The sequence below is a fragment of the Polyodon spathula genome, chromosome 37, assembly GCF_017654505.1.
Source record: "Polyodon spathula isolate WHYD16114869_AA chromosome 37, ASM1765450v1, whole genome shotgun sequence".
Taxonomy (NCBI): domain Eukaryota; kingdom Metazoa; phylum Chordata; class Actinopteri; order Acipenseriformes; family Polyodontidae; genus Polyodon; species Polyodon spathula.
The window spans coordinates 4,571,490-4,583,225 of record NC_054570.1 but is presented as its reverse complement, the minus strand read 5'-3'; positions in this window follow the sequence as shown (position 1 = coordinate 4,583,225).

Genomic DNA, 11,736 nt, shown 5'->3' with positions numbered 1-11,736 from the left:
AGCATTTGATATCAAGGCAGCCGATAGGCTCCTCCATGGAGTGAGGTCCTCTGCCCCGCCTCATCGACGTCATAAATAGCCACTGCGTAGAGAAGTCAGTCTTTTTTGCATTAAATCCAAGAATGCAAGTGATGAGACCTCGCAAGCTTGGCGGTCATCTTCTCTATCAGGGAACCAGTGTTACATCCGTAAACTATCGTTCCCCCTCTCAATTCAAAGATGACCGCTAAACAATACTTTTGGAAAGTATACCAAAGCCGCCGCGAGGGCGAATGATTGGACAGCACATGGGGGACGTCTCTCTATCACCAAGGACCATTTTGCCTAATGAAGGCATAGAGGGATCTACCATGTTAAGTCGGTAGAATCTGGCCCAGATAGCCGCAGTACAGATATCAGTCAACGAGACACCTTTAAACTGCAATAGCACACACAGACACTCATCAGCAAGCTGGAGTGTAAGAGTCTTTTTTAAATGTATTTTTTTTAGTAGTATTAGTAACCAACAGCCTGTAGGGACGTGTCGAGGTCACCTAGAGCCCTCGAGTCATCAGCACACAGCAAGCTGCAAGGTTAGTGAAAGCAGGATACAATCGCCATGCGATGTAGGCTGTTGAAGATATATATATATATATATATATATATATATATATATATATATATATATATATATATAATCCCATGCAGTGTACAAAATAAATGCTACTGTGTCAAATGAGATAAATGCATCATGCAAAAGCAAACCATAGCACCAGAACATCAGCTGCTTTGATCGCTGAAGTTTAATCTTTGAAGCATTGCTAAATAAAACAGCCCTTAGCAAATAATGCTGTCAAACACAAAATAATTCAAATCAAAACAAGTCAAATCAAAATATCAAAATCTCCAGAATAAAACATATTCTAGATAATGTACAGTAAGCATTCGGTGATTTTCTACACAAGTGTATCAAATATCATGTAGCAATCCAAAGATGACCAAAACCCAAATTATTGATCAAAATCCTGTATACATTGCAAAATGAATGCAGTGGGTTCAACCATGCAGCAACAAAGACACCAAAAGCAAATACTGTGTCCAAAACATCAGAAAATTTATTTGAGCATTTTCTTTTTAATCTTTGAAACACAATAACATAAATGAGTCTTACAGTAACAATCACAAATACTGCTGTTGGGGGGAAAAAACCTACAGTAATAGCAAGCTCAAAGCTTTCTGTAGGGATGAACTCGTTATCAATCAAGCTGTCTTGCATTCTCACACAGAGGAAGCGATTTGCAATTATGACCCCCGATTGTTACCAGGTGATCAAATAGTTACAAACTCTACCAGATAAGTGTTAGCGTTTGACATGAGTCCTAATGGTTGACAGGGCACCTTTATGACTGGAAAAGGTGATTTACAGTTATGCATGTTGCATGCTAGCATGGAAAAATGTGTCTAAATGGTTGCATTTTACTGAGTTTATCGTTATGTGTTAAGAGTTGTGCACATTGGGTTGCTGTATTGAAAAATGACTCCCAGCAATCGTAAAAAGAGCTAGTACTGTAGTTTAAAAAAAAAAAAAGATGAATGTTTTATTCAAATGACCTGGAGATATTGTAATTGTATGAATAAAAAAATAAAACGTTTTAATTTATTGCAAACGTAGGTTGTGTTTGTGTGTGTTTTTTTTTTGGCCCCTCACTATAATGCCACCCTCGCTTATTGCCCGTTTTTGCCCATGGCCCTTACCAGGCGGTATAAAGAAGCTGACTGTATTTCCAAAAAATAAAAAATAAATCGAAAGGGTGCAACTGGGATTTGCTGTTTAAATACTAAAAAAGTCTCAGGAAAGAAACACTAAAAGAAGGTTTAATTAAATTCAGATGGTTAGTGTGTGTTGTGAAATATGTTTTGTTCACAGAGTGTTTTGGGTGCAGTTAGCTGATAATATTTCTGTGTTCACGGAATGTTTTGTGTGCAGTTAGCTGATAATATTTCTGTGTTCACGGAATGTTTTGTGTGCAGTTAGCTGATAATATTTCTGTGTTCACGGAATGTTTTGTGTGCAGTTAGCTGATAATATTTCTTTGTTCACGGAGTGTTTTGCAGTTAGCTCTGATGCAGTCTCTTATTTATGTGTTGGACACTAAGTACTTGTTTACCAGCAAAAATGTCCACATTGGCCCCACATGGGCTGAAATATTAGCCCTAACTGGAAACTGATGTGGGCCCTGTGTGGCCCTGTGTTTGCATATCAGGGCATATTCTGGCCCCAAGTCATTGATCCAGTGCTGGTGTCATGCATATTTACATTGTATATCTAGGGTTTATGTCACAACTGTCTCCACGCCAATTACCATTAAAGAAAATACCCATTATAGCTCATAATGTAATTACTAACCATAATAAACACAATTCCTCAATAAGAACTAGCGATTCTGGCTTAATTATCCCTAGATTCATGATGAAAAGAGATTAACAATTAATATTATGTATGTTTAAGTATTTCAAATCAATCATAAATGTGTATTTGTTATAAGACAAAAAGAAACCTAACAATCCAAATGATTTTTACCAAAGGAATAAGAATAAAGGTTCGGCTTCATAGTTAAAATATATGTATAAAGAAGAAACCAAATAAAACATTCAAGGAAAAGTGATGCATAATAAATCCTTGATGTGCTCTCTGGTCATAGAGTTCTGCATTAGTGAAGCAGTCTTAATAGTTCATCGTGCATTGTTTGTTTGATTCACACATTACATATACATGCGCCAGCTTCCACGTGGCTAAGTACGCATGTACAATGTTCCAGCATCTACTGTAGATGAATAGACGCACATTAGGTATTGTGACGATATCAATACCATGGCTTCAGTTCAGTTATTTGTAAACACACAATATAAGTTTGATATTTATTCTGTTGGTGCGATGTTTAAAAAAAAAAGTCTTCTTAACACGGCCGTCATCTCTTTAGAAGTCTGCTGTGCAGCAGCGCAGTGCAGTATCTATGTGAAGTCTGTACTGTAGGCAAAAGCTTTTGTCGTTCCAGAGGGAGCCTATCTTCTCCGGGACAGCTTTGAAGATTACATCATTGCATCTTCGTTGAAGAACTTCAGAGTTTGATGAGTTGAGCACGATGAGATTGAAGAAAGAACGAATGCAGAGAGAGCCTAGAAAGTAGAAGAGAGAATGAAAATCCTTGTTTTGAGTTTAAATAACACGATATGTTGGCATTCCCTTGTATTGTAAACAAGTCTTTGTCGATCCTTCCATTGGTTCACAGTATTTGATAGACAGCTGCGTGTCACACAAAAAGGGTGTGTTAGAAATGGAATGTATCCGCCTATTTTGTTATGAAAGGATTTTACATTTATCATTTAAATCTCCTATTCAGTATAACTTTAGTTACATTCATTGGAAAAGCATACAGCTTTTAGTTTCATTCTCCGTAGAAAATTACTATTACAAGCATATAAAACACATCATAATACAATCAAAGGATAATATTTAAAAATAGTTATTAGTTTATAATATTAATTTAAACACAATAAACACTTCAGATTTATTTGGAAACTTACTAAAAATAACTATTAAACTTGTGTCCACAAGTTGTGTAATTAAAAATTATTCTTAAAACATTTTAACTAACTTTTAACACAATAATGGTAAAACTGCACTGTAGCTTGACAAGTTTTATGACACCTAAGGAAACCAGACAATCAGATAGCATTTTGGAAGGAGAGCTTCAAAGAGTTAACACAGTTTGTGTCTTGTACCTTATCTACAACGTTTGTAGTAGATCTGGTTAAGAATGCTCTGGAATCGGTGTTATCAACCCAATCCCCACAGCATGACAATACAGACAACAGAATTCAATATCTGAGAAGTGCTTATATTAAAATGAATTTAAGCATGAATTTCCTTGACACTGGTTGCTCACATTGGCCCAGTGCTGGTTGCTCACATTGGACCCATGTGGATTTGCAAATCGGGGCCATTTTTATCCCAAGTCATTTGCCCAGTGTGAGCAGCCAGCACTGTGCCAATGTGGGCAGCCAGCACTGGGCCAAAGACTTCTGGTCCCGATATGCAAATCCACGTGGGACCCACACCAGCGGCCAGTTATGGGCTAATATTTCAGCCTGTGCTGTGCCATTGCTCGGCCAACGTGGATATTTTTGCAGGACAGTGAAATCCTGGTCTGAAGCTCAGAGCTACTGTAGTGAGAATCACACAGACCTGGCCACTGTGCACAGCAAGGAAGAAGCAGCTATTAAATATTACAGGAGCTTCTCTCAATATCTGGATCGGGCTGTATTGTGATGACACACAGAACTGGCAGTGATGATGTCCTCTGTAACTACTGGAGGGCAGACTTCTGTGCTTCAATCAATTTAGAGGGACAGTCTGCTTTTGAGACGAGTGCTTTCATGTGCTACCAAGGTAAAAATGCAACTTTAATTTATTATTATTATTATTATTAGGTCTAATTTAGAGTCTGAGCTATTTTTGCCTTTTTCACTGTTAGATTTGTGCCTGTAACTCTTTAACTATAAAGGTTACAAGTACATGTCACACATGAAAAACGTGATTTAGTCTGAAACGCACCCTGTTCAATACAGATAACAAAAAAACAGAAAAAAACACATTCAAATTATTTGTCCCAGTGACCATGATTATTGGTGCAATATGCAGCTATTCACTGTGGCTGTGACAGAGTGTTGAAATTTGGCGGCTCAGCGTTTATTTTAAATTGATTAAAATGACTGCGGCCCTTAAACGAGGGCGGCCTTTATTAATAATACCTTGCTTTACAAAAGCGGCAATATTTTATTACACGATTTAAGGCATTTTAGAAGCGGTGCCATAAATGTTTTTGGGGCTTCAATGCAGTACATTTACTGATAGTTAATGATAGCCTATTAGGTGGGAGTTGTGAGGTAGGGGCGTGCTATACCAGCCAATCAGAAGTGTGTATTGGTTGCTATGGGGCGGTACAAGAAGAGGGGATAGTGTAGATAGAATGATAGTTGAGTGTCATGCAGTATTTTTCCTTAAGAAAAACTGCCTCTGAATATCGGTTTGATTTCTGCTAAAAATAAAATATATCCTACTGTTTTATTTCTCACTGTAGTTTACCTGCTTGTTTATAACTTCTCTGTAAGAGAAACCGAAAATAAATCTTCTCATAGATAGTAAGCACATGCTTTTTTTTATATATATATATATATATATATATATATATATATATATATATAATATATAATTGTACAGGACTGAGTAAAAGTCCAATTGAATAAAAACCAAACAATTGTGAACCTCCTACAAGAAGATAACTTCAGCGAGGGCCGTTCACAGCGGACGCGGCGTGGCATTCCCGCATGGCACAAGCAATTGTTTTCAAAGCAGGCGGTCGCAGGAAGCGGCACCGCAGAGAAATAAAGTATTTTCAACTTTCGCCATGCTACCAGCAGCCAATCAGAGGCAATTAGAAGGCTCCTTTGTTAGAAAATAAAATAAGTACAGTCGGGTTCTGATTTTCCAGAGCTGTATAGTATAACATAAAGTTGAAATCTTCCTTCAACAAACCGCAGCTCCTGCTTCAGCCGATGATATTCGCCGTAACTTTATCTTTTCTTGGCGATGTCACGGACCCACAGAGCTCTTTATTTATTTTTCTCCGGTAGAGCAGGGCTATCGCAGTTATCTTTTTTTGTTTGCTGTTCATTGTTTCAGGTATTGTGTTGTTAGATGCACATTAGCTCGGATTGTTGCCCGCGTTGTCGGGTAGCCCACCCACCCTCATACTTATATATATATATATATATATATATATATATATATATATATATATATGATATATATAATCAGTGCCGTGTGGCGGGGTAACCCTCCCCTTTATATTTATTAGTGTTTTATGTTGTATGTAGTGTGTTAGTGTTGGTGTTTATGTATAAAATATGGGTTACGAGCACAAGTGTTTAAAATGTATATTTGTATTTAGGCACGAGGATTGCACAACACTTCACGTGCAGGTAAAATAATATGTGAGCACGGGGAATTGCACTTTATTAATTCATGTGCAGTTGTACCGAGACTCCAATTGAATGATTGATTAGCAATCGAGTCTCGGTACAGCTGCATAAAAGCTGCATGTTTTCACTCACTCGGGTTTGGTGAACGGAGAACGGGAGAGAGAGAGGAGAGTAGTTTTAAAAGCATAGCAATTGCTACAGCGTGCTGGCTAAAAACCAGCACGGTACTTGTTGGGTTCGTCCACGTCTGTTTGTTTATTTGACCAACGCGCCCTTTATTTTCAAGTTGTGTGTTTTGTTTAAATCTTTTGTTTGTATTATTACTTGATAAATAAACTCAGCGCCACAGCTCAGTTTTCACCTCCAGCAAGTGTGTTTTGGTTTCTGTTCCTGGTTCTGACGTCACCCCTGCAAAGCCATCCTTTCACATGCCATGAAAAAGTATTTGCCCCCTGTCTGATTTACTGCATTTTTGCACATTTTTCATATTGAATTTGGTCAGATCTTTTTGTGGGTTGTAGTAGTATATAGAGGGAGTCTGAGAGAAAAAATGACACCAAAGTATGGTGATTCTTTAAATTGTTTGGTGTGCAAGAACATCAAACACACAGTCTTCAAGTGTGAAAAAATTATTGCCCCAAAAATTCAACCCAATTAAAGGGATAGTTAGGGTCAGCACTTTGAATACTTTGGTTAACAATCAGGCCTGATTTGGGCCAGCCCTGCCCAATATAAATCTGACTAACTTTGGCCCTTACCATCAGAGTGAAGTAGTCAGCACACAGGTTCTAGAGGCACATCATGCCACAATCAACAGAAATTCCTGAAGACCTCTGGAAAAAAAGTTGTTGATGCCTATCAGTCTGGAAATGGTTACAAAGCCATTTCTAAGGCTCTGGGGTGCCACCAAACCACAGTCAGAGCCTATATTGTCCAAATGGAGAAAGTTTGGGACAGTACTTTGCTCCATTCATTTTCACTTCTATCCTGACAAATACCCTAGTCCCTGCCGAAGAGAAACATCCCAATAACATGATGCAGCCACCACCATGCTTCACAGTAGGGGTGGTGTTCTTTGGGTGATGCGTTGTGTTGGGTTTGCGCCAAGCATAACGATTTGCATTGAGGCCAAAAAGTTCTATTTTAGTTTGATCAGACCACAAACGTTTTTGCTACATGGCTGCAGAATCTCCTGAGTGTTGTTTTGCATACTTCCAAACAGAATTCAAGGTGGGCTTTCTTGAGTCATGGCTTCCTCTTTCCATTACCATACAGGCCAGATTTGTGGAGTGCTTGGGATATTGTTGTCTCATGCACACTTTGATACACACTTTGCTATAAAAGCCTGTAGCTGTAAGTAGTTCATCTTTATTTTGTCTATTGGGAATGTTCCATAAAGTAAAATGTGCTTCCTAAGGTGTCTGTGTTTGTATTACATGGTGGACTGAGGCTGCAGTCTATTTGGGGGCGTGACGTGTACATAGCTAGAATTGCGCGTTTCTTTATTTTTTGAAAAAAATACCGTTACGTTTCTTTATTGAGAGCAGCATTTATTGGAGGGTGGCGTGTATTAAAAAGCTGGTATGTGAGTGAGGTGTTAAATTGAGGGTGTCGTTAATTCAAGTTAATACAGTGTTTTCTAACTTACCACATATAAAGCACTAGTTCAAGAACTGAAAAAGAAAATAAAATAAAACTCGAGTTGCATGCAACTTTACGGTTTCCAAGCCGTTATTGTGAAATACAAGCGTTTTGGTTGTTAGAAATCAAACAGCTTCATTACGTTACTGACATTACTTCTTATAGTCCTCCACTATTATACAAAGTTTCATAAGTCTTCTACATTGTACCACTGACTATACTGCAATATTGGCCCATTGGCCCACAGTAGCCACGTTTTTTACTGTAGCAACTTCCCTTGAACAAGAGTAAAAGATAATCATACTTAGATCATGTAAGCTCACTTTTGCTTCAATCGGATAAGCAGTTTCTGAGAAGATGTTTGTTTGTTTGTTATTGATGTTAAGCACCATGGCTGCCATACCACGCAATCGATCAGCTTCTGATGGCCTATCCTCCAACATGTACAGCAATTTCCAGACCTCTGCAGTAAGTAGTTTTCAATACACAGGCATTTTAACAAAATCTGCAAAATCCAATGTGGTTGACGAACTATGTGATTTGCACAAATTTGCTGACTGTTGCACATAGGCATCTACCAGCGTAGCGATTTTCCTGAATTTTTGAGCAACTTTTGGAAGAAAAAAAATAAGAACTAGAATTGCAAGCAACTTTATTTCTTCCAAGCAGTCACTGTGAAATTCAAATGCTTTGGTTGATAAAGATCAAATGTTATCATCACAAATCATTTTAGACCCAGCTGACTGTCAATTTTGGCAAAAATATTGGAAGCATTGCTTAGCAGCAAATTAAAAAAGTTATTTGGATGCAAACAATATCTAACTAGCTTTTACAGTAAAATACATTTAAGCAGTGGGCTTCATGCAATTGCTGGCATTAGGGCTGCACAACTCAAAAGTTTGAAGAATGTATATGCAGCTGTGTTTGTTACAGGCAATGCAAACATTTGGACAAAACATCATTATGTCCATTATGTGACCAAAGAGCACCCTTGCACGGTAAGGCAATATCATTTTTGCACGGTTACTGTTGCACAGTAAGGCAATATAAACTTTATCAGGAATTATGAGTTCTCATGGTCATATAAACAGTCTCTTCTGGTGAGATTTTCAAAAATAGTCTTTGTTCACTAAGACTGCATTCTATAATTTCACCACAAGAGGGCAAACTTGCATCCCAAATAAAAACTAATTTATCTCAAAACACATCCTACGTTAAATAATAAAACAAATAAATTCCAGAATCCGTGCATACAGGAACAGTACATACTACCATATTAGTCTAGGATTTAAAGTAAAAGTATTTACAAGTCAGTCACCAGACATATAAAACAAAGAGTAAGGAGAGAGAAATGTGAGAGATTTGAAAGACGGGCTTAATAAACTTTATGAACACAATGAAAACAGACCAGGCAGTATGATTAGCAACAACACGTCGGCTACCAGATGTCGAATTAAATTACTTTCGCTAATACATTTTTAGAGGTAGTATTAAATGCAGTAAGTTTGGGTATACTGACATCTACACAACTAGTTTAAAATAAACAGTTGGCAAACCAGGGCGATATTTAATGTACATACACTGCGTGTAAATTGTTAAGAATATTTTTTCTTCCTTGTTTTTTACTGCGCCGCAGGGATACTGAATTGAAGCTTGAACAGGATCTACCACGGATGCAATTCAGAGTAAACCACGTGGAACCACAGCTCGCAAATTTGAACCCTGTGTTTAGCACTGATCTATACATTCTGCTGCGCCCCCAGCATTTCAATAATGCTTTACATTACATCGATCAGCATGTGATTAAAAATACATAACCTTTACAGTAAAATATGGGTGGGTTACAATAAATAATAGTAATTAAATCACATATATGTTTGCGTGTGTGTATAAACATTGCATATTGAGCAGGAGCCATTAGTAACATTGAAAAACCGCAATTAAATTCGAGTACATTCTGACTCGTTTTTTTTTACAGACACACAACGAATAGTGCCGCCATTTTAAACGTCTATTTGTTAATATTTAAACAGCAATTTCAAGCTCAAATTATTTTGTACAGGTGCAACAGGGCTTTAAAAATGTTTACAGTATGTGTCTTTGTATACTGTACTTTGTGTGTGTAAAATAATATCAGCCTTTCCACTGTAATTACATGACTTACTGAAACTGTTCTTAGCAGACACCAACGAAAAATAGCTGCTTCAAGAAATGTTTTTTCCCCTAGACTGTGCTGTTTTCCATGGAAACAGCTGTCCCCAGTGATGGGAATGTGTCATTTCCAGGTGAAAAATGGGCAAAACTGGCATGTCACCCATATTGATTGGCTCATGGCAGCCATGTTTTTTCATGTAGGAACTTTTCCTGATTTACTTTTTTTAGAGGACACTACAAAGGTAACGTATACCAAAGATTCATGTCAGTCGGCCAAAGGGTTCATGAGGAGTTGTCATTTAAGCATTTTATGCAAAATCCAACGCGACCAATGCATTTCCTAAAGTAGAATCAATTGTGGAAATCTATGTGCAAAATGTTTCACAGCTGTACTATTTACCGTTCATGAGAAGAACTTTTGAATATTGTCCAAAATTTTCAGTAAATCCAAAATGGCTGCCACACCATGTCGCCAAAGGCTGCCATGTTGAGCACGGCACAACGTCCCACAGTCCTCTGCATCCGTACTGAATTTCATGAGTTTCAGCGCAGCCGTTTAAAAGTTATAGGCAGTTTTCTAGCCAGTTGCGTATGCAGAGGAGGTTGGTGTAGAATTAAAGAAACAGCATTACCCTCTACTATCATACCATTTTCATGTCTCTAGTGTATTGCAGTATGGATTTATACTTTAATATAGGCACTTGTGAAATTATTGTTTTGCTCCATGCATCCATATTTAACGTAAAGCAGGGATTTTATAAAATTTACAAGGGACCTTATTATGAGTAAACGTGACAATTTTGGTGCCGATCAACATTGCGGTTTCAGACAAGAAGATCTTTGAATATTTTGCACAAATCCAATGCGGCGAGCAAACCAACCGTCCAATTGATTTTGTTTCAACGTTTTCTTTTTATAGGCCATGACAGAGCGATATACGACTGTAACAGTCTAGAGGTAGAATTCAGCAAAAAGAGTTCAAAACTTTTACAGGTTATGAAAAGTACTCTAGATCAGAACACCGATTTGACACTTGAAAAAGTTGAGCCCTGCCTGTCAGTCGTAGCATCAAAGTTTTCAAAAAGTTTTTTTTTTTCAAAATGCTGTCAGGAGGCCAACTTGTTATATTACAGCGTGTTAATGTTGGTGTGTAGTCATTGGTACACGGGATATAAATGGGTCTGTGTAACATGAGTGTTTAAAATGTATATTTGTATTTAGGCACGAGGATTGCACAGCACTTCACGTGCAGGTAAAATAATAATATGTGAGCACGGGGAATTTCACTTTATTAATTCACGTGCAGTTGTACCGAGACTCCAATTGATTAGCAATCGAGTCTCGGTACAGCTGCATAAAAGCAGCTTTTTTTCACTCACTCGGGGTTGTGTGTTTGTTGAGTGGAGAAAAGGATTGGAGAGAAGACTTATTAATAATATTATTATTATATTAGTTATAGCATCTCAACATCTTTTGCCTGTAGAAACGTCCACTGGTGACAATGTCAATTACATGTAAAGTACATCCAATTAGGTTCATCTCTTTAATTTTGGCTACCACGGTACATGTCACTGTGTTTCGGTGTCAGTGTTTTGTTACAAACCTTTTTATTTTCTGTCTGTTTAATTTTTAAACAGTGCATCAGCGAAGTTCACCATTTCCTTGTTCTCATTTTTGGTTCCTGTTTCTGGTCTGAGTGGGTGACGCAAGCCTGCTGTCCCCGCTTCTTACGACAGGGGTAGAGGTGGTCGTCCCCATCTCCACTACGCAGTGGAAGAGTGCCTCTGTCCCCATCTCACGACTAGCAGTGGAAGAGTGCCTGCTGGTTTCACTTACACAGCGAGAGGGAGAGCCGCCCCCTCCCCTCGCGCAAGTCAGGGAGTTCACTCCCCTCTCCCCTGCAAGTGAGGGAGAACTACA